Here is a 22,531-nt window from a genome sequence, read left to right on the forward strand (position 1 = left end):
AGAGGGAGGTAAGAAAAATTACACACAAAGAGAAAGGTGGAGAGAGTGAAAGGGAGTGATAAAGGAGTTGGACATAGAGGGAGAGAGGAGAGCAAGAGGGAAGAGAGATAGAAGGGGGGAAAGAAGGAGAAGAGAGAGTGAGAGAGAGAGATATGGAGAAAGAGTGTGTATGTTTTGGGGGTGATATAGAAAGAAAGAGAGACAGAAGGAGAGAGATATAGATTGAAGGTGAAGAGGGGGAGAGATAAATATTGAAGGAGAGAGCATGTGTGTTTTGGGGGGGTGAGATGAGAGACACAGAAGCAGAGATATATATATATATGTGGAGGGGGAGAGGGGGAAGAATATTTCTTGCACTAGATGCATTGATTTTAGTGTAGATGGTGATTCGTAATCCTATTTGATTATTTACCCTAAAGGAGGTAAACTAAATTAGAGGGGAGAGGAGGAATGAAGAGAGATAGAAAGTGAAGAGTAAGAGAGCAAGATAAGGCTAAGAGAGAGAGGGAGACACAAAGATGGAGGGGGCTGAGAAGGAGAGAGGGAGGGAGAAAGTGGCAGGGTTGAGAGATAGAGAGAGAGAGAGAGAGAGAGTGGTGGGGGGAGAGAAAGAGGCAGAGAGGAAGGCCGAGTGAGAGGAAGAGAGAGGGAGGGAGAGAGAGAGGAGGAGAGAGGGAGGGACAAAGAGATAGAGTTGGAAGAGGAGAGAGGGAGGGGAGAAGAAAGATATAGAGAGAGAAAGGGAGTGACAAGGGACAGATGGAGAAAGTGTCTCTGTTTGGGGCTGAGATAGAGAGACAAAGAAGGAGAGATGGAAGGAGATAGAAATATAGATGGAGAGGGGAGAGGGCAAAAGATTCATTGCACTAGATGCATTGATTTCATTGTAGATTGTGATTTATAATCCTATTTGATTACTTGCACTAGATGCACTAATTTCAATGTAAATGTTGATTTCTAATGATATTTGATTGCTTGCACTAAATGCATTGATTTCATTGTAGATTGTGATTTATAATCCTATTTGATTACTTGCACTAGATGCACTAATTTCAATGTAGATGTTGATTTCTAATGATATTTGATTGCTTGCACTAGATGCATTGATTTCATTGTAGATTGTGATTTATAATCCTATTTGATTACTTGCACTAGATGCACTAATTTCAATGTAAATGTTGATTTCTAATGATATTTGATTGTTTGCACTAGATGCATTGATTTCAATGTAAATGTTGATTTATAATCCTATTTGACTATTTGCACTAGATGCATTGATTTCAATGTAGATGTTTTCTAATTCTATTTGATTCTTTGCACTAGATGCATTGATTTCAGTGTAGATGTTGATTTCTAATTGTATTTGATTGTTTGCACTAGATGTATTGATTTCAGTGTAGATGTTAATTTCTTATTATATTTGATTGTTTGCACTAAATGAATTAATTTCAGTGTAGATGTTGATTTCTAATCAGATTTGATTGTTTGCATTAGATGCATTGATTCCAGTGTAGATGTTTTTTTCTAATCGTATTTGATTGCTCATATTAGATGCATATTTGTTGATTTTTGATTTGATGTAACTGGATGTATGATCGTACATTAATTTTTAATGTGATTGGATTAACAATGTGATTGATTTTAGTGCAAACACAAAAATTATTGACAATGTGCATTGACTTTTGTGTTATAGTAATTCAACCTATTAATATTGGAGAGCGAGAGAAAAGGAAAGATCTTTACTACAATAGCTCGAGTTAAAGATTTGAATGGTTTACGATTTCAACTGCACTTTTCATATAATCAATATGAAAAGATGGAAAAAGTAACAATAAAAAGAGTATAAGAAAATAGTTTGAGATTGATCACAATGAAGACTATTTGTAATTGACTATATTCTTATTATTCACATTTTTTTTCCATTCAACATTATTACATTGTCGTGTTGCATTCAAACAATTTATTGCATCATTTTTCATTATTAAAGTTCTTATCAACATCTATCATCTCAACGGACTCAGGTAATTGAACAAATTTAAAATTAAAACTACTCTTCAAGATATATTTAGTAATACTTGGAATGACAGTATTAGGAATTAATTAGTTGTCAAAAATTGTAATACCTAAAATTAAATGAAATAAATGTGCAGTATCAATCCTCCCGCAAGTTATTGACAAGATTGTCTGCCTTCATCACTAACTAATTACTAATATACAATTGCATACACAGAAATATAACACAAAAACTATAACATTCACAAACATTATTATCGAGATCCAAACACAAACACACAAACCACTCAAAGCATCTAAACATAAACACACACAAACCACTCAAAACATCCAAACACAAACATACAAACCATTCAAGGAGAGCAACATACACTAAATTAAAGAAGAGAATTATATGGTCATGTCAGGCAAAGAAAACATAATGTAAATTTTAATGTATGAATTTTATCTCAAACATATACATAATAATGATAATCTAAAAATATGACATCCCTGCCTTCAGCTGGAACCAGCCTAAATCCATCTAAATCCGGATCTATCATGTGCCGAGAGGGATCAAATCTCTCGAGGTGCAAACCTTTGCTCAAATTCTGCACCTCGAGATGCATGATAGAAGATTTAGATAGATCTAAACTGGTATTAAACCAAAAAAAAAAGTTAAACGATGTAAAACTCCACATTGCCCTACAACCATCCAATGTTCTTCCAAGTCCAGGTCTACCCTTCTATGCGATTGTGCTCCTCGAGGAACCTGAATCAAATTAGCTCCGCCGAACTCGACCTCAAGTAATACTTTCAATTTGACTTGAGAACACAAACCCCATAAATCCAAACACGATCCAGATTGATTTGGGGACTGCTAAAATTTAGTTTTCTATCTATAAAAGACGGAACATGAAAACACATACCCTTCTATGCGATTGTGCTCCTCGAGGAATCTGAATCAAATTAGCTCCGCCGAACTCGACCTCAAGTAATACTTTCAATTTGACTTGAGAACACAAACACCATAAATCCAAACACGATCCAGATTGATTTGGGGACTGCTAAAATTTAGTTGCCTATCTATAAAATACGGAACATGAAAACACATCCATTCTGCTTGCTTTTATTGCCAAACTTCCTCAACCGAAAACCAACAAACCTGACTGTCCAAAATCATGATGTTGCGTCGTGTATGGTATCTTTATATATTTTGGAATGAGATTGAATTTTGTCATTGTATGGGCACTGAAAACTTTCTTAGTGATCAAAAATACATTTCCAAGAAAATTGTTCTTATTTTGTTTCTTTTTTAATTTCTAAATCAACTTTCTAGTTTTTCCCTAGACTGAATCAAGCCTTCCCCTCTTCAACGAAGCTCAGTCAATCTCGGAGCATATTCTAGAAACTTAATAATCAGAAGTCTTCAGGCAAAGCTGACGTATACTCGGAGTCGACTCTACTAACTCTGAATTTATCTATACACCTTAGGAATGTTTGCAACGAAAGTATTTTAAGAAGTAGACATAATTTAAATCAAAAAAATATTCAAAACATGCCTCTCTGTATTGGATTGTATTAACTATGTATAAGCCATACCTGTTTAAATTCCTGCTGTACAGGCACAACGGACTTATTTTGAACAAGGAAACTTTATTCTCGCATAATAAAACTGCTTCATAATCGCCTGATAAAAAGGTGTATTTCATCTATTCTCGTATTATAACAGAAACCAAATTGCTAAAGATTCTGTCAAGTAGCATATTACTCTAAGTGACACAATTATAGCATACTTCGTCTGTCTCAAATGCACTGGGTAAAGCATATGCTTCTACCAAAGAATGGAAATTTTATTTGAAATTTGACAAGCATGCCACCTTTCCAAAAGGTTGGCTAAGCTATCAACGTTTCAGTGTTTCACCCATAACCAGAGGGCGGACGAGAGTGACAAACTAACAAGAAAATGTTACCACGCATCTACTTCAATCATGAGCTTCGTTCAACCAACAGTGCATTCGGGAAAAATTCCTGAATCCTTGAAGTAACATGGTTCCTCGGGCATGCTCTGCCAAACATGACGCATCAGAACCACAGGATTAAGAATTGGTGGACACCCTTGCGGCCATGGGGAACTATTATTTCAAGCTGTTACAACTAAGCCCAAAATGCAAGAAGTTATATGACCCAAACCCAAATATTACAGAACCCCAAAACTTTAGCGATTTTGTTTTGACACCTGGACTTCTAGAGTCAAGCCATTGCTCCAAGTTCTAACATCAACGTGAAGTTGCTGTTGTCTGCAGTCGGGCCAAAAAACTGAATAGGACCTATTCAGAAACAAACCGATTTCTTCTTAGTGATAACAATTGATATCCCATGTAAAAATACATTTAGTTGTTTCGATCACTAAATTTTATATATGCCGGCCCCATAAAGTCGTAAATACATTATCATATGAACATGCACTTCTAACATGTACCTGGACTGATGTATTTATTCTGCAAAGCCCACTCTTCCCGCAAGGAAGCAAACTTCTTGAACGGTGCTCCTGAAATTGAGAAGGCATTGGCATAGACATTCAAATCCAAGTCACAGTAAAGCACTTTGTAATTTCATAAGAACTAAGTGGCCCAAGAAAGCAAGAAAAACACTCTGCGACTGAGTTCAAAATTCATTCCTTGTTTCGCACATGAACAATCAGACATCTCCCTATTTCGTCATTGAATATATTTTTCCTTTCTTTTCATTTTTTATGCCATTGAAGACGAGAAACACATAAAAGTGAATATCAATCATTTCTCGTTCGGAACTATGGTTTTAAATTTTAAATGAAATACACGATAAAATGTCGCCTTACCATCTAGTGCCACCATAGCTTTCTGAATAACAGGCTTGAACTTTCCTGCATAGACCACAAATATGGATATCAGCATTCAAAGCTTATCTCCCCCTCTAACTTATTTCCCCATAAAGTATCTAAAAGGCTCTTAAAATATGCATATACTAGTTCCACCAAAGGAAGGAAGGTGCATTTTACAGTATAGTATGAGGGAGATGTGTAACATCCACCTAATGCTGACATGACGCATGGTATAAGTTGGCCCAACACAGTATTTATGACACAATATTTATGAAATAACAAACCAGTATGGAGGCGTCTTAACATTCATCATTATAAATCAAAATATATATAAAAATATTTTAATGTAAAAAGGAAAATTTTAAAAATTGAATACCAAGCATATTATATGTGTGGAGAGAGACAGAGAGAGTCTTAACTCAGGATCCTTTAAGCACATAGAAACTTGCATCTTAGTTTCCTTTTAATCCCTATTGATACTTAATAAATCTGGAGGTAAGATGGATCTAAACTGGTGTACTCATCAACAACCATGATACCTTTCGTTTTAGTGCTATAAATAGACAAGTTTGATTCAACAAAAACAATGCTGCATACATCTAGACTCTGGACTTTTCAAGGTTCTGGAAAACCTATCTCGTGGAAATTATTTTTCAAGTCCTAAAATCTTTCAAAACATATGATGCTAACAAATAACAGAAAAATCCAGCACTCATCATGTGTCTGACAAGGAGATAATTCTTCAAAAACTAAATAATGGACATAAAATTAATATGACGGGTAAAAGAGGCTCTTCTTCTGATGTTTCATTAACGCAAATGTTTTAGAGATGGTCATACTTGTCAAGTATATTATTTCTTCTAGTTATCCGTGATTGAAGATCAGAGATCCATTGATATGTTCTAATTCAGTTCATGGAATTGTGAGATGCAATCATCAAATGATAATATGAAGTGCAAGTACCTATAATCGACTTTGAGGGCAGCCACATATCAGATCCAGTTTTTTGGGGGGATAATGCTGCTTATATTACTTCAAAGGTCCAAGCAGACCAAGGAACTTGTCAAGTTACATCACACAAACAGGGGTCCCTGGAAAATCCTGCCCTGCAAAAGCCAAAAAGGAAAGCGTATGTGCTTGTGCACCAAGAGAGAGGGATTCAAGCCTTAGATTTGATGCTCACAAGCATTGCCAACTCCTGCTTAAAATTCCTCAAACTCCCTAGGCTGAAGGATGACGAGTCCTCCTGAAGGCTGAAATGTAACTTTACATCAATGCTTCCACACAAAGACAACAGCAATCAACCACACTGAATGCCACAATGATTTGCAGTTGTCCCAAATTATCCAAGTGTCACATGAGAGAAGTAAATAAGTGAAATTGTCCAAAACAACTTCATAGCTTTACATCTCCAAAAAGCATGTGCAACCGTTTCATCCTTTCCAAAGAAAACACCGTACCATTTGTAACACCCGCTCTGTGAACCCCACTCTCAACCAACCCTCGATGGAGTAGAAGTCACTCCCAAATTTTGTGCTTAAAAAAAGAATGCTCTTTCAACATGCAATAACATCCCCTTTACTAGCATTCCTTAGGATCCTTCACCATCCACTTTTGTTCAAGCAAGGGGCAATGTCAATGATGTGCTTAACCATATCATAAAGATCCTTGGTCACATATATTTAAAAGGGCTTTCAAATTCCCCATCTCCAAGCTCTCCAGCATGGACTTGACCCATGCAACTGCATTTTAAAAAGGCATTCTTTGGGAACCACATATCAAAGGTCCTCTCAAAACGAATCTATTTGAACTAGTGAACTTATGGGCCAAAATTAAGAGCCCACCCCATATGCCAATGTTGTTGCACATGCTTCCGTAGGTTCTTCCACAAAACAACCTCACATGTAGAGGGTCAAAGGAGAACAATCACAAATTTCCTTGATATTGGTGGTAGAGATGAGGTGGATGCAAGAGCAGTAAAGTTTCATGTACCATTTAATATTCCTCACTCCCACTTAATATACCATTTAATATTCTTCACTCCCACTATTGACAGGAGATCCCCTTATTGACAAGGGATGATTAAGGCCATCAACAATGCTCTTAAAGGATACAAGAGTGCTAGGTATAAGAAATCTAGAACCGGACTACTAAACAAGGAAAAAATAAAAACCCAGTGATTTGAAGGAAGGTTTACTGATCAGTGGGGAAAACATGGGGTATTTCTTATATCTACGGTCAAACAAATATTCAACACAACCACTTTTATAAATGTGCATTGTGTGTCAAATATAAATGCAGTCTTTCTTGCAATCCACAACTACTCAATGATTGATAAGACTAAACCTAATATCGTCGAACTTTCACTGAAAAATCATTATAGACTTTGGCCCCTTCATTATGATTCAATTCAGTGTTAGCAATGCACATAATTGTAAGGCAATAGGAGCAAATATTCAACAAGGACACCCTCACATTTTTTGGTCTAGTTGTTTGGTGCACACAATGAACTTGTACAACGAAGGGAAGAATATATAGACAAAAAAAAAAAAAAAAAAAATCATCCCCGCTTATAGTGTTATCCACTAAGTGTTCCACACTTGGTCTAAATTGCAATTGCTTAAGTTTGCAAGGACAAGAAATGGTTGTTATTACCTCACCTTAAAACAACTATTGGAAGTATGAAGGGCATGGCTAATATGGTGGCGGATAAGCCATTTAAGTGATTGACGCCACATGTTCCAATAGAGAACATTCTTATCATATGTGAGAAACCTTTCTTGATGGTCAATTTTGGTCATTGGTCAGGTATGTTCTATAGTTCACCAAGCCAATTTATAATATGATTCATGGTGCAAATACAGATCTATGAGTCATTAGCGAGATGTATGAGCAATGGACATCCTATTAGGCTAGATTAAGGATATTGTTGAGGCTAGATATGCAAACTTGTATGACATTATTCATAAAGAGGTGGAAAAATGTTGGGAAAAGCAAAATATTCCATGCCATGCCCTATCATATACCCTTACACCAAATATATCATTCTACATCACTTTTGGAAGCACCAATGCCCAACGATGGGGTGAGGGAAGACCACACATGGATTCAAAGGCTCAAACTGGAGAAACTAGTCCTTGACAAGGGTCAGTGTGATTTTATCCAACAGCAATGGAGCAAATACATCAATGGCTGTAGAGTCTTTAGTTCTATCCATGCAATCAGCAATCCAGATTAGATGATTCCTTTCCAGAGGTGGAACATGCATCATAGTTCTTTCATATAGCTGCAGCATTTGGTAGTAAGGTTGTGAACACTTCTTCAACAAAGACGTGTTGAAGCACCTACAGCGTCATCCATAGTGTGAAGAGAAAAATGTTTGAATGTAGATCAGGTAAAAAATTGGTTATGTGTACTACAAGTTGAGGATGTTGTCCCATAATTGTGAAGAGGCAAATACACAAGACTCGGGACAAATTCCGATGGAGCAATGGTTTTGGAGCACTTAGAGAATGATCCTGTATTTCAAGGTCTTAGAGCTAAGTGTGTTCAGACACTACGACTCCAGCAGCTTGTGCTTTAAGTTTAGCTTCAAAACCTCCACAGTTGCAGGGGGGTCATGTAGCTTGTGGTGGTACCTAAATTTTAGACCATGGCAATTGAAAGTACAAGTTTCTCATGGCCAGAGGAAGGAAACGGAGATTGTAGATTAGAACAATTGTTTTTATTTTTACATTTCTCTACCTGTCATAGATTTCATCTCAATTTAGTGTAGGGCTCAGTTTCTAACATCTATTTCGTAAATTAGGCATATGGCCTAATCTGTAAACATAACTCTTTGTTCATGGTGGCCTCTTTCATTTCAGAAATTCAGATGCTACTTCCTACAATCAGGGGTAAAACCTTATAAGTCTGTCACTGCCACATGTTTGATATAATTGATACTAAATGGTTCACACTCTAATGATTAATCCGTAAACTGTTGTGGATATTCCACTGGACAGTTTGTCACAACAAATCTATGAAGATATAATGAAAATCCAAAATCTACACTATGAGGGTTAATTTTTCCTTAGATTTCTAGATTCATCAATTATTGTACTAAGCTTATGCATGCAATATATAAAATACGGAAAAAAAGAACAGACACCAATACAATCACTCACAACCCTAATAACACATGATATAACCTAGGAAACCCTTACGAGAGAAAACCCAGCTAGAAGGTAAGGCTGCTCTGCTCTCTCTTTCTCTGAATAGAAATGGATGCAAGTACAAAGAAGTGAGACCTGTGGCCTGTGGGCTGCTACAGTACACAAACCCTCTATGTTTGCTCTCTCTCTATCCACTCTCAACTACTCTTCTCATCTATGGAACAAAATGCACTCAAATAGAATGGAACCCCTTTTCCTCCTAGTGGCCCAGTTATAACACAGTCAAATAGCCAACTAGGGGTTAAATTTGACCCATTCAACCCTCAATATGAGTTACAACTCAACCCTTCTAGAGTCTTCTTCATAGTTCCCACGTGGCTAGCCCCTTTTCCATGAGTAACAGGGGCTGATGTGGCATCCTCTCAAATTATGGCAGTCAATTTCAATAGGTCAACTTCCAAGAGGCATAACATTCTCATAAGAGCTCCAATTGAGGTGATTCTTGCATCATTGGAATCTAGGTCCATAGTAAGATTGGGACCACAAAAGTGATCATTTAAGGCCTCAAAATGGCTCCTATAGTTTTTCACCCAAAATTTTCCAAACTAGGAACACCAGTAAAAATGACCCTGCAAGCTGATTCCTCCAAATTTTCCACTCTAAAAGCATCGAGATGGATGACAAATAATATATTGATCCAATCCGGATCAATGACATTTGCAACTTGTAATAATGCATAGTTAATCTACAAGTAGCACAAATATGTATGTTTTCATGTTTTCTGTAACTAGTTTGGCATTATATGTGTTTTTTAAAATATATATATCAAACACTCTTGAGTTTTGTTAGGAAATGACACTCCTGTTCCATGCTTCTCACCACACTCTGAATCCAACATATGTGATGCATTGGTGTTGTAAATCAAATTAGACTCACATCATGGTAATTGGTGTTTGATTTTTCTTTTCTTTGCATTGTTTAAACATCTTTTATCCAAATGCCACCATAGCCAAACAAACATCAAAGAAACAATGTTTCCATACTGCTTCTTAGAGAAACAGTACCTCGGCATACCATTTTTGGTGACAGTTTTAGAGTGTGGCTGCCACCTTCCCCAATTATGTATCTACATTGTACAATCCAACATAAGTCTCCTGGATTGCTAATCCATCTTTAATGAAAATGAGATCCCTCAGCACAAATCGTTCTATGGTCATTACACTACCCAGATTGCTTATTTATTTTTTCTTGATATCAGATTGATTTGCTTTGCTTCCTTGTTTAATTGTCCATTCTTAGCCACCACATAAATTCACAAAAACCCATACAAATTTTCATTATTCTTCGCACTGTCCAGCCTAGATTCTTCTGGCAAAAAGTTAATGTTTAAGATATTGATTTCATAACCACAGAACAGTTTAACGAAGGAACATTACAGTAAACAAACAAAGAAACAGCCAGACATTGCCTCATTAAGGACTGAAACATTTTTGTTTCATTGCATTCAAGAAGATTGCTTGACAGGACACTGGGAGACCTTTATATAACAATACTGGGCTCAGACAATCATTTTTGTTTCATCGCATTCAAGAAGATTGCTTGACAGGACACTGGGAGACCTTTATATAACAATACTGGGCTCAAACAATCTTTCTAGCATTCTGCTTACTACTCTCATACATCAACCATACCTCTAATTATCAACTAATTACCAATCATAGCTACTAATCAATAGCACTTGGTCTATCTATCTTTACATGAAAAACAATTGCTCTAATATTAACATTCAATAGAAATGCCACGAGCCAACAACAAATAAGGCAGCACAATGGTGCTGTCTTGTTAGAAATGCACCCAAGTACAGTTATCAACCAATGTGCTAGTCTCAGTGGCTTTGTCCCTGTGGAGTTGCATCAAATAATTGATAATGAATGACTCAAAAGAACAAGTTTTTCATACAAACAGCAGTGTACTTCTATGCAAATGGCAAAATCAAAAAAATACAATGTTTTGACCTATTTCACTACAGTCCAAGTCCAATGATAGGTTGATATTTTGTATCAAATAATTAGATCGACCAAATCCATTTTTAAAAATTTATCTCGCAGGTCAAGTGTCATTAGAAAATAATGATTACATTACTGAATTCACCTCCAGACCATCCTATATTGTATAAATTTCCAGTTTAAAATTAGTTTCTGAATTGCACCTTTTCGTCTCTCAACATCCATGAGCTGTGTAAGAGCAGTTCCACCAACTAGCCAGTCTTCTGCTGGTGCTGCCAAATTGCCAACCTGCAAAACAAGGCTAACGCTAGCATCATGCAAATAATGCAATAAAAAAAATAGCAATAAAACATGTAGCTAAAACCCAGTAAGTGAATGAGTATGATGCACAACCACTGCTGATAAATTCTCACACCAAAGATTTTCCAGAGCCAAAACCGATTAGTCTGGAAAATCTTGCTGAAACCAGACTGGAGTCTCGACTAGTGGAAATATACAAAGCAGCTTTACAAAATTTCAATGGTTAGTACAGAGGCTGCAATTTCAAACTATAACCTCCCTTGGGCAGCAACTTTTGCAAGGGACACAGATTGGGAAACAGATTTAGCATCAGAGAATCTATCACACAATATGGGAACCCATACTGGAGACTAAGCTGGAGAGAAAATAAAACCCAAACTGCAAATTGCTTTGCAAGGGAAGCAGATTTGCAGAAAATCATTGGTGTGCACACTTCACAGAGCCCACATTTTCAAACAATAAGTTCACTTGCGCAGCAATTTTTTCAAGGGATGAGGATTGGGAAACAGATTTGGCATCAGGGACAGTGAGGTCGAAGGAAGATTTTCCAGATCCAGTGTGTGAAAATTCGGAAACCTGAATCCTATTGCAGCAACTGGAAATAATTATCCTAATTGTTAAATTAATTTCAACAATTTATTTACTGTTTGCTACAGCAAATACTGAATCAATCACACTACAATCTACACAAATAAACTGCATAAGAAATAAACGCTGGAAGAAATACTAGCACACACATAAAACAACACAGTTATTTTCGGACCAATGTCCCCGGAAAAACCCAACTTGGGAAAACCAGTGCAACAGATGAAAGTTTTATTATTAATGTTCAGCAGCAATTCAGATTACAATAATTTAGATGCAGCTGGCAATCTAATCTGAAGAAAACACTGGCAAAAATATTGTGAAAATTTTCTCTTGCCCCACAGCTATTTTCTACCTCCAAAATAGCTTCCGTGACCTCTGCTCCAGCCTCTACGCAGTCCCTATGCTGGCCCTCTGAAGATTTTGGCCTTCCTTCCTTCGACTCTTCCGGGAACTGAAAACTTCCTCCCGGAATGTTGTTGCTCTCCTCTTCCACCTGCTACTCACCCTGTGGCTCTATCTTCTCTGTTGAGCTGCTACTACTGAGAAAATCGAACTGCCTGGGCAACTGAGTATCTGCACTAGATGATCTCCATCACCACATCGACTTTTTTTTATAATCCACTGTTGGAGCACCAACGACCAAGATTAAAACTCAATCAATGGCTAGGATCATTTTTGGGTCGATCCGTGTGAGTTTCTAGATGATTCACGTCTTATCTCAATTAATACTGATTAATTAACCATATTCCCTAAGTTTACACTTAGGAAATATTTAAAAATCAGTTAATAATCTAATTGAGACACTTCTAGGCAAAATTTCCAAAACGATTTCTGGGTTTTGGAGATCTCATGTATTCTAGCCTCTCTAAAAAAAATTATGGTTAAAACACCTCCGATGCTACAGAAACTAACACTCCATCTTAGTGAGGAATGTGTTCTAGCGTTGTTGCTTCCTGTAGTAACACTCTGTCTCTACATCATCTCCTTTTACGCTATTGATGTCTGGTTGTTGCTAACCCTGCCATACTGCTTCCAACATTGCAACTCCCTCTCATTAGTTGTTGCTGCAACTGCAACATCCAAAATAGCATGTCCTTGCTACTGAAACGGGTTCTCCACCATACCCATTTGTTCTCTGAAATAGACAAACTTAGCTCTCCCTAGAACTTTCGCGAGTATATCTGCAACCTGCTCTTCTGTGGGAACATACTGCAGTTGGACTGCTCCTCGCTGTACACAATCTCTGATGAAGTGACACCGAATATCGATGTGCTTCAACCTGTCATGAAACACTGGATTCTCTTAAAGCTTTATGCAACTCTGCTTAGCACAATAAACACGAGTCACCTTCATCCTCTGCCTGAACAAGCTTACTAGCAGCTTCTGAAGCCATATAGCTTCGCACATAGCTATGTTGGCTGCCATATACTCTGCTTCTGCAGAGCTCAGTGCTACTGACTTCTGCTTCCTACTACACCAAGAAACCATCCTTGATCCAACACTGAAGCAGTACCCGGAGGTACTTTTCCTGTCCACTGAATTGCCTGCCCAATCTGCATCTGTGTACCCACAAAGTCTAACGTCATCCTCTCAAGTATATTTCAACCCATACTCAACTATGCCACAAATGTACCTCAGAATATGCCTCGTTGCTACCCAATGTACCCTTTTTGGTTCCACCATGAACTGACTAAGGGTATTGACTGTGAAGCAAATATCTGGCCTAGTGTTGACCAGATACATGAGAGACCCAATGAGTTGTCTATACAAGGTGGGGTCGACATCCTTGTCATCTGATGCATCTATCTTCTTCCAATTGGTAATCATGGGTGTAGACATGGGTCTGCAATCCTGCATTCTGAACCTCTTCAAAATATTTGTAGTGTATCTTCCTTGCCCAAGGAAGATCTCCCCATCCTTCTGCCACACCTCCAATCCTAGGAAATAGTGCATCAACCCCAAATCCTTCATGTCAAATTCTGCTGCCAGGTTCCTCTTGCAATCCTCTATGAGCCCTAATGATCCTGTCAAGAATAGATCATCCACATACAAAACTAGAATGAGGGGCTCATCCTCTACCATCAAATAGTAAAGGTTGGGATCTGTGTCACTCTTGACGAACCCCATCTGCTGTAAGTAGGTGTCAATTCTACCATACCATGCCCTGGGAGCCTTCTTCAATTTGCACACATGTGTGCGCCTCTCCTAAGTCTCAAAGCCCTCTGGTTGTTCTATGTACACTTCCTCCTCTATCACTCTGTTCAAGAAGGTTGTCTTGATGTCCATCTGGTGAATCTGCCATCCCATCTGAGTTGCTAGAGATATAATTGACCGGATAGAAGTGTATTTGGGAACTGGGGCAAAAGCTTCCTCATAATCTATCCCTTCCTTTTATGCATACCCCTTTTCCACGAACCTACCCTTGTCCTTTTCCACACTGTCATCTGCCACATATTTGATCTTGTAGATCCACCTCGAACCTACAACTGATCTGTCTTTTGGCCTGGGAACTACCTCCAAACATCATTCATCATGATAGAGCTATACTCTTCTACCATGGCATCTATCCACACCTGATGTTGTGTAGCCTCCTGAAAGCTAGAAGGTTCTGCAACCTGAGCTACCAATGCTTGGTACCTGTCAGGTTGTCTGCGTTGTCTCTTGCTCATCCTAGGAGTTCCAATAAACTCCTCTACATCTCTTAATTTCTGACGAACCTCTCTACTGGCTCAACCACTAGTCGTGGGAGGTTCTACCAGCTCCTCCTCATCCTGTCTTTGTTGCTCCATCTGCTGAGAACTCCTTGGATTTCCTGCACCTGAGGAAATACTAGTATTGGTCACAGTACTTGACCCTTATAACTATCCTCCTGCTTGTCCCACTGGTTGCCCCTATCGCTGGACTAAAGGAGCTTATGCTCACTGATTCTAATCACCTGCAAACATCTCACAAGACCTCTTGAAAGCTTGGTCCTCCATGAACTTCACGCCCCGCCTTACTACTATCTTCCTACTGCTAGGAATGTAGATTATAAATGCCTTTGAGGTTTCGCTATACCCAACAAAAAACCATTTCTCTATAGTCTGATCCAATTTGGTCCTTTTATCATCTGGCACGTGACAATAAGCAACGCTGCCAAAAATTCTGAGGTGGCTGACTTCTTGCTTCTTCCCTGTGAAGACTCCTTCTGGTGTTTTCTTCCCCAATGCTCTATGAGGAGTCCTGCTCTGAATATACATTGTCGTGTTACATGCTTCTGCCCACAAAATCTGGGTATATCCTAGTCATATAACATAACCTTTACAGCTTCAACAATGGTTATGTTTTTCCGCTCCACTACACCATTTTGCTGTGGATTATATAGAGTTGTCCATTCTCTTTTGACGCCTTCCTTTGCACAGAAAATTGTGAAGTCTTTATCAATATACTCTCCACCATTATCTGAGCAAAGCACCTTGATCTTCTTCCCTATCGCATTCTCCACGAGAGCTTTAAACTCTCTGAAACAATCGAAGACCTCATCCTTTGTCTTCAAGAAGTAGATCCAAGTTTTTCTGGAATGATCATCAATAAAGGTGACGAAATATTCGGCACCGCTAAGAGCTCTAGTGGACATCGGGCCACAAATATCTGAGTGTATAAGTCCTAACACGCCATCAGCTCTATTGTCACTCCTTGGAAATGTTGCCTTAGCATACTTCCCAAGTACACACCCTCTGCACACATCATCGTGTTTGGTTCCAAGTTCAGGAACCCCTGTTACAGTTTCTTTGAGCATCTTGAGTGCTCCATGATGTAAATGTCCCATTCTCCTGTGCCATAAATCATTCAACTCCTTCCCACTACCACTACTATTGTCTATCAGTGCCATTGGAGAATCGATTTGTAACCGGTACAGCATGTTACTTCGAACTCCAACATGTCTTACCTTTTTCCAGCTCGGGTCTTTGACATACACTTTCTTCCCTACGAAGTGAACATCATACCCCTTATCCTATAACTAAGATATTGAAATCAGGTTCATACCCAATCTTGGCACATGCAATACATTTGAAGCACTGGTGCTTGCTCCTGACTCCCCTAAAAATCTATGGTACCTCTCACTGTTGGAGTACATTTTGTTTTGTTGCCCATAGTAATCTAGAAATCCATCTACTCCTCTTTGTAGTTAGAGAAATACTCTAACCCCTGTCATCTAAGCTGAAGCTCCACTATCTATATACCAGACTCCCTATGAAGATGATTCTACTAGGCACGCAAATTCGTCTTCTAATCTAGAAGGAAAATCTAAAGTCTCATGAATGTTATACTAGAACAATTTTAGCGTGTTATTTCTCTTTTACTCCCAACGTGGATTCTACTCTGCAGCCTGCAGCAAAAACTCTCTACGTCCAACCAAGATTCTGTTCAACGAAAAAGTTAAGCTACGACTGCTCCCTCTGACTGCTAGAATCACTAATCTGGGTAATTCGATTTTCCTGCCTCCCTCCAACTGAAAAATTGAACTGTTGCGCTAGTAACTCGAAGTGTCTGTTCTAGGCTCTGCGCATTCTCTCTGGAAATTTCATTCTGCTACTCCCTCTGAACAGCGAAATTCCTTTCTGCTTCCGAGCTTCCCAGCTGATCAATTAGGCTCAAATACCATGTGAAAATCCGGAAACCCGAATCCTATTGCAGCAACTGGAAATAATTTTCCTAATTGTTAAATTAATTTTAACAATTTATTTACTATTTGCTATAGCAAACACTGAATCAATCACTGCAATCTACACAAATAAACTGCGGAAGAAATAAACGTTGGAAGAAATACTAGCACACACATAAAATAACACTGTTATTTTCGGACCAATGTCCCCGAAAAAACCCAACTTGGGAAAACCAGTGCAGCAAATGAGGGTTTTATTATTAATGTTCAACAGCAATTCAGAGTACAATAATTTAGATGCCCAGTTGGCAATCTAATCTAAAGAAAACACTGGCAAAAATTTTGTGAGAATTTTCTCTCACCCCACAGTGATTTTCTACCTCCGAAATAGCTTTCCTGACCTCTGCACTAAGATGCCTGCATCAGCCTCTATGCAATCCTTACGCTAGCCCTCTGAAGATTTCGGCCTTCCTTCCTTCGACTCTTCCCGGAATGCTATTGCTCTCCTCTTCCACATGTTACTCACTTTGTGGCTCTATCTTCTCTGTTGAGTTGTTGCTATTGAGAAAATCAAACTACCTGGGCAACTAAGTATCTGCACTGGATGATCTCCATCACCACATAAACTTTCTTTTATATTCCACTATTGGAGCACCAACGGGCAAGATTAAAACTTAATCAATGGCTAGGATCATTTCTGGGTCGATCTGTGTGAGTTTCTAGATGATTCAAGTCTTATCTCAATTAATACTAATTAATTAACCATATTCCCTAAGTTTAGACTTAAGAAATATTTAAAAATTGGTTAATAATCTAATTGAGACACTTCAGGGTAAAATTTCCATAAACGATTTCTGGGTTTTGGAGATCTCATGTATTCTAGCCTCTCCACAAAATTTCGTGGCTAGAACACATTTGATGCTACAAAAACTAACATGGTGAGTACTTTGCAGAGAGGCTGAGATTTTCTCCAAGAGGCTGCGCAAACCCTCAAGTGAGCAGTTCGATTTTGTTGGAGGGGAAGACGTTTTCAGTTCCAGAAGCCAGGAAGAGTTTCCAGAGTGCCAGAGAAGTATTTTCCCAGTCTACAGCAGGTAGGACAGTTAGATTGGCAATCGATTCAAGCAGCACGTGTGGCAGGCAACTCCAAAGTAATGCAGAGCCTGCACAGGCCAAGTTGGACAGCTAGTTTTTCAAGGTTATTCAAGTGTTGGGATTGCTCAGAGAGGGTAATTTCCCTCGGATAATTTTTGCCAATATTTTCTCCGCAGGATTGTCAGTTTTCAGCATCCAGATTGTACTCAGATAATTTCATTGCTGCATAGTAATTAAAACCCTCAGCTGCTGCACCGGTTTTCCCAAGTTGGGTTTTTCCGAGGAAAATTGTCCAAAAATAAGTGTGTCAATTTTCATATGTGTGTGTTGTTGAGAAATCTTGGGGGCAGCTAGATTAGGTGATTGTTCTTCTTTGATAACTGCTTGTGATATATTTTTACTTAACTTGATTAGCTGCTTCTTTCAATGTTTATTATTAGTGTTCTCTTCATCAAGCAGCTACCAAACCATAAATAAAAATAAGACAAGAGGACACAAAATATAGGCGATCATCTAGGGCCAAAACCTCTCCAACTGAGAGGAAAACCCACAAGAATTTTTCTCTTTTTATAGACCTTCAATTCACGAATTTCAAGGCATATGACCCTTGACCAAGACCCTCCAAGACCAAGTCAAACATTTACTGTTTTCCAACAACTTTTGCAATTTCGATCCCCAATAGATTCTTCTACAACTTCAGTGTGCCCAACAAATTCTTCTGCAGAAACCCTGGCCTTTGCACGAGGGAAATAATGGCAAATTCTTCCTTCTTTCCTCTTCGCTTGAGTTGATTTTCTCTCCTAGAGAACTTGGCTTGCAAGTATCCTTGAAGATGCCCTAATTCGACTTTTGCAACTCGGCTCTTCTGTTGCAATAAGTTCCCTAATCCTCTCGCACGTGTGGAGAAAAGTAGCCCAAAAAATCCAAAGATCTTGTCATTTTCTTCTTCCTTCATCCTTCTTCTCTTCGCACCTTTCTCTCTCTTGTGATCGAACTTGTGTGAGTGAGGAGTGTGTCCAAAGTGGGGTCGAAGTCTCCTTTTAGGTTGAATTGGTCCTTTTAGGCCGACTTGTCCATGTGTGTAGACTGACTTGATCTTTGCATTATGACAAGGTCTTAGAGGGTCTTTTGACTCAAAAATACTTTTCTTTACAATATGAAACATGCCCAAATGGGTCTTTTATACATGACAATGACTCTCTTGACTTATAGATTCAATGACAAGCCCTAGAAGCTCTCAATGGGAGCTTGAACTAAAAATAAATTTCCCTTGTGCATGAAGCCCATGTCTCAAGAATAACAATAATAAATTTATTTTTCTCTTTTCATTAAATACATAAAATCATGATTACATATGTCATTATGAAGACTGAACCTAGTTACATATTTCAACATATGCTAGCATATTTCTTGTTTTCCAACGCTATTATTTTCCGCAATATGTTGTGAAAATTGCAGTGTGTTTATTTTGTTGTTGCCGTAGCAATAAACTGCTAGTTTAATTAACAGTAGGAAATAATTCCAGTTACTGCAATAGGATTTCAGTAGTGAAATTTTCACAAGACCCTATAAAGCATTGTTCAATCTTTGTTTGGTAAAGTCAGTTTAAGGAAATCCTTCCATAGCCTTTAAGGAGGAAGTTGGGCTTAAATTGTGGGGACTTGTGCTGAGGTGATAACAGGCATTTGTCCTGTGTCTGCCAATTTTAATTTTTAACAAGCTGCAAGAACTTTGGCAGCCCTGCTAGTTTGATTGGTGACAGGTCCTTCTATCTAAAATCTATATAGTAAAACATTCAGGTTTTTTTATTTTCAACAAACAAAACATTGCAAAGCTTCTTATGCTATGTTATTTACTGTTGTTTGAGTGTCTATATATATATATATATATATTCAAACGACAGTAAATAAATTACAACAATGTCAAGCAAGTTTGGAACTTAGAAATAACACTTTGCATGAACATATTCTTGCTTTATTTATTGAAGAAAGTTATGACATGATCAAGTTATAAAAAACTAGAAGCAAAAAAATGCCTCAAATTTCTGAAACAAAAAGCTCTGGTGAACCCCATGTGACATGACTAAAATTTTCCCGTTGAAAATGAAACTAAAGGCAAGCCATATCTGTAATCGTATATTTAGTTGTCACAAGTATGTTTCGCAGTTAAGTTCATGGATTTCAAGCTAAGTAAGCAAATCAACACAAACACAAGATCAGAGCAGTAGCCAGGAAAATGAGGGAAAGGAGGCAAAACAAACCGAAGCTATGAGTCCTGTATGTCGGCATGAAGAAGTACTCCTGCTGCATACCCCAGAGCATAGCAGTAAGTTGCATCAAAATTTGTTGGCAACCCACATCTTCCCTCATAGCTGCAAGCAACAATAGCGGATAATATAAAGCAACTACATCAGTTATTACGTCTCAATATAACTCTTGTAATAAATGCATGGAAATGGCAAACTTCTAGTTGTATTGCATGTCATGGTGGTCTTCAAAATATACCAAATTATTAAGATATAGATACCATATGGTAATAAACAGATTAAAAAAATATTTACAATTTTAAAGAAAATCTGATAAACACCAAGTTTCGCAAACAAACAAAATTGCAAAATAAGAAACGACAGTAACAAATTAAAATGGAGTATTGTCTGCTCCAAAGAAATGCAGCTGAGATTGTAAAACTGATAATTGAACTAGGAAACACACATATTATTCATAGAACTGTAATACAATTGTGCAATTCCACCCTCTTCATCAACTAGTTTGCTAAGCCAAGGTCATGCAACTGTAAGGTTGTAGGTTGTGATTTTCTTATGCTCACGGTGCATTGTCCTCAAAGTATCACATTCCTGGATGCATCTCCTTCAAGGATGTCAGTTCCTATCTTGCATATTACCATCTGCTTGGTCCTTATTGCAAGTTACATAATCGTTTCTGGTTTTAAGGTTTCTTTACTATATTCATCCAGCGCTAGAAGGTCCATCAATTGGTTTTCCTAGTTTCAAACAGAGATGGAAGATGTCACAGATTTCCCTTCTTAGGATGATTAAGTGAATTGTTATTAGATAATCTGAACTCACCCTTTCCTCTGGGAGATTCTTGTGTGCACAACTGTAACATACACAAACTGTATCGCATTGAACTTTTAAGTTTTCATATATCATGCTGATGGACGTATAGCTTCACAGAATACATCCCAACTTGTAAACACGGCATCTTATACTGGAGCTGGCATCTTCTGTGGAAACTAGAAGTTTCCCTAAAAGCCAGGATATTACTGCTGCTAATCCTCAACAACACATTACTTCCCTGGAATAACTTTTGAGGGAGAGCTTGGCATGGCCCTGGGATTTGTGTATTATGCAAAGCGCTTGAGAAGAATGTCTAACACATATTCATGTCATGTCACTTCACAAAAAAAATATGGTCTGCACAGATAAAGGAAACTGGGAAGGAACATCTTTAGCAGATAATAAGATAAGATAAGATAATTATGTTTGTTGAAGTTTCTAAGTTTACTTAGTTAGAAACCCTCCATGCACTTTATCTAATTTATTCTACCTACTTGTTATTTTCCTTAACAAGTTATTTACAATGTAAACACTGAAAATAAACACTAGTGCATGCTAAACATATTACAGATCAGCTAGTAAAAGAAACAAGAACAAACACACCATATGACACCATTATTTTTGGACTAATGTCCCCGGAAAAACCCAATGTGGAAAAACCGGTGCAGCTATCTAAGGGTTTTCTTATTAAGAAATATCATAGTACAATCTGGGTGCCGACACTGGCCTACCCAACAGAGAATTTCCTTGGCAGTAATACCTCTCAGTTTCTGAAAAATCTACTAGCTGAAACCCTGGATATTCCTTCCAACAACTACTCAGCACCAATCTGTCCCAGAAACCCCAGCATTTGCCCAATCTGGACTGCGTCAGCCTCTCCTAGCCTAGCGCTAGCCTTGCATCAACCTTTCTTGGCTTGCGTTAGCCCTAGGAGGTCCTGCATCAGCTGCGCTAGCCCCTCTGGTGCTCTGCCCAACACTTAGCTACCTCTGCGTGGCTCTGCGTGAGCACTGGCTGCTCCTGCATCTCTCTCTCTGGTTGTTCTGCTTCTCTCCCAGCACTATATCTGCCTCTCTGCCTCTCTGTACTCAATGGCCCTCAGCTGCTCTCCGATCATTGATTCTATCTCTCTTAGCAAACCCCGCTCTAGAGAATAAAATCACTGATCACTCTGGTGTGTTCTCCAAGTGACCCTCAAACCTCCTCTTATACTTTTCTTGTTGACATATCAACAGCCGAGATTAAGTCCCTAATCAAAGGCTAAGATTAGATCTAGCTTGATCCATGTCTTTTGGACCACTCTAACACAAATTCATATTAATACACAATAATATTTTATTTTCCCTAAGTTTAGACTTAGGGACTCCATTAAAAATATTAATTATTTTAATATTCCTAATCTGTTTAGAACCTGCCCAAACCTTTTTGAGTATTGGAGATCTTATGTCCCAACCTCTCCACAAATTTCGTGGCTAGAACACATCCAATACTACCCCAAATCAACACTCCCTTAGCAAGACTGTGTTATAGCAATACTCTTCACTGAGTATTACTCTGATCATCCAGCATCGGTACCTGTGCTGATGCTAGCCTTCCTGCCTAAACATCCTATGCATTGCTGCATCCTGTATTGTGCCATGGTTTTGCCACTGCCACTGCTGCATCTGTACGACAACTCCCTCTGCATCGTGATGTTATTGGTCCTTTCTCCCAACACTGCATCCGCACTGCACCTCCTCTATCATGCTGCATCGTGTTGCCCACTGTTGCACTGCAACTCAGTTACTGAGAAGTAAGTAACTAATCTCCCAA

At 38.3% G+C, this 22,531-nt stretch overlaps 1 pseudogene across 1 annotated transcript in view; it reads right to left on the reverse strand.

Annotated features, from left to right (window-relative positions):
- Positions 1-3,686: 3,686 nt before the first annotated feature.
- The window catches only part of LOC149166858 (pyrophosphate--fructose 6-phosphate 1-phosphotransferase subunit beta 1-like), a 125,097-nt pseudogene continuing 106,252 nt past the window's right edge, over positions 3,687-22,531 (reverse strand). The window contains exons 2-6 of the transcript XR_016260145.1: positions 19,904-20,014; positions 11,219-11,303; positions 4,853-4,897; positions 4,475-4,543; positions 3,687-4,322 (exon numbers count right to left, since the gene is read on the reverse strand). The product of XR_016260145.1 is annotated as a pyrophosphate--fructose 6-phosphate 1-phosphotransferase subunit beta 1-like (transcript). The remainder of the gene's footprint in view (positions 4,323-4,474; positions 4,544-4,852; positions 4,898-11,218; positions 11,304-19,903; positions 20,015-22,531) is intronic.

This window comes from Pinus tabuliformis, chromosome 5_1 (genome assembly GCF_031772625.1).
Source record: "Pinus tabuliformis cultivar Carrire ecotype Pingquan chromosome 5_1, CPIR1, whole genome shotgun sequence".
NCBI classification, from domain to species: domain Eukaryota; kingdom Viridiplantae; phylum Streptophyta; class Pinopsida; order Pinales; family Pinaceae; genus Pinus; species Pinus tabuliformis.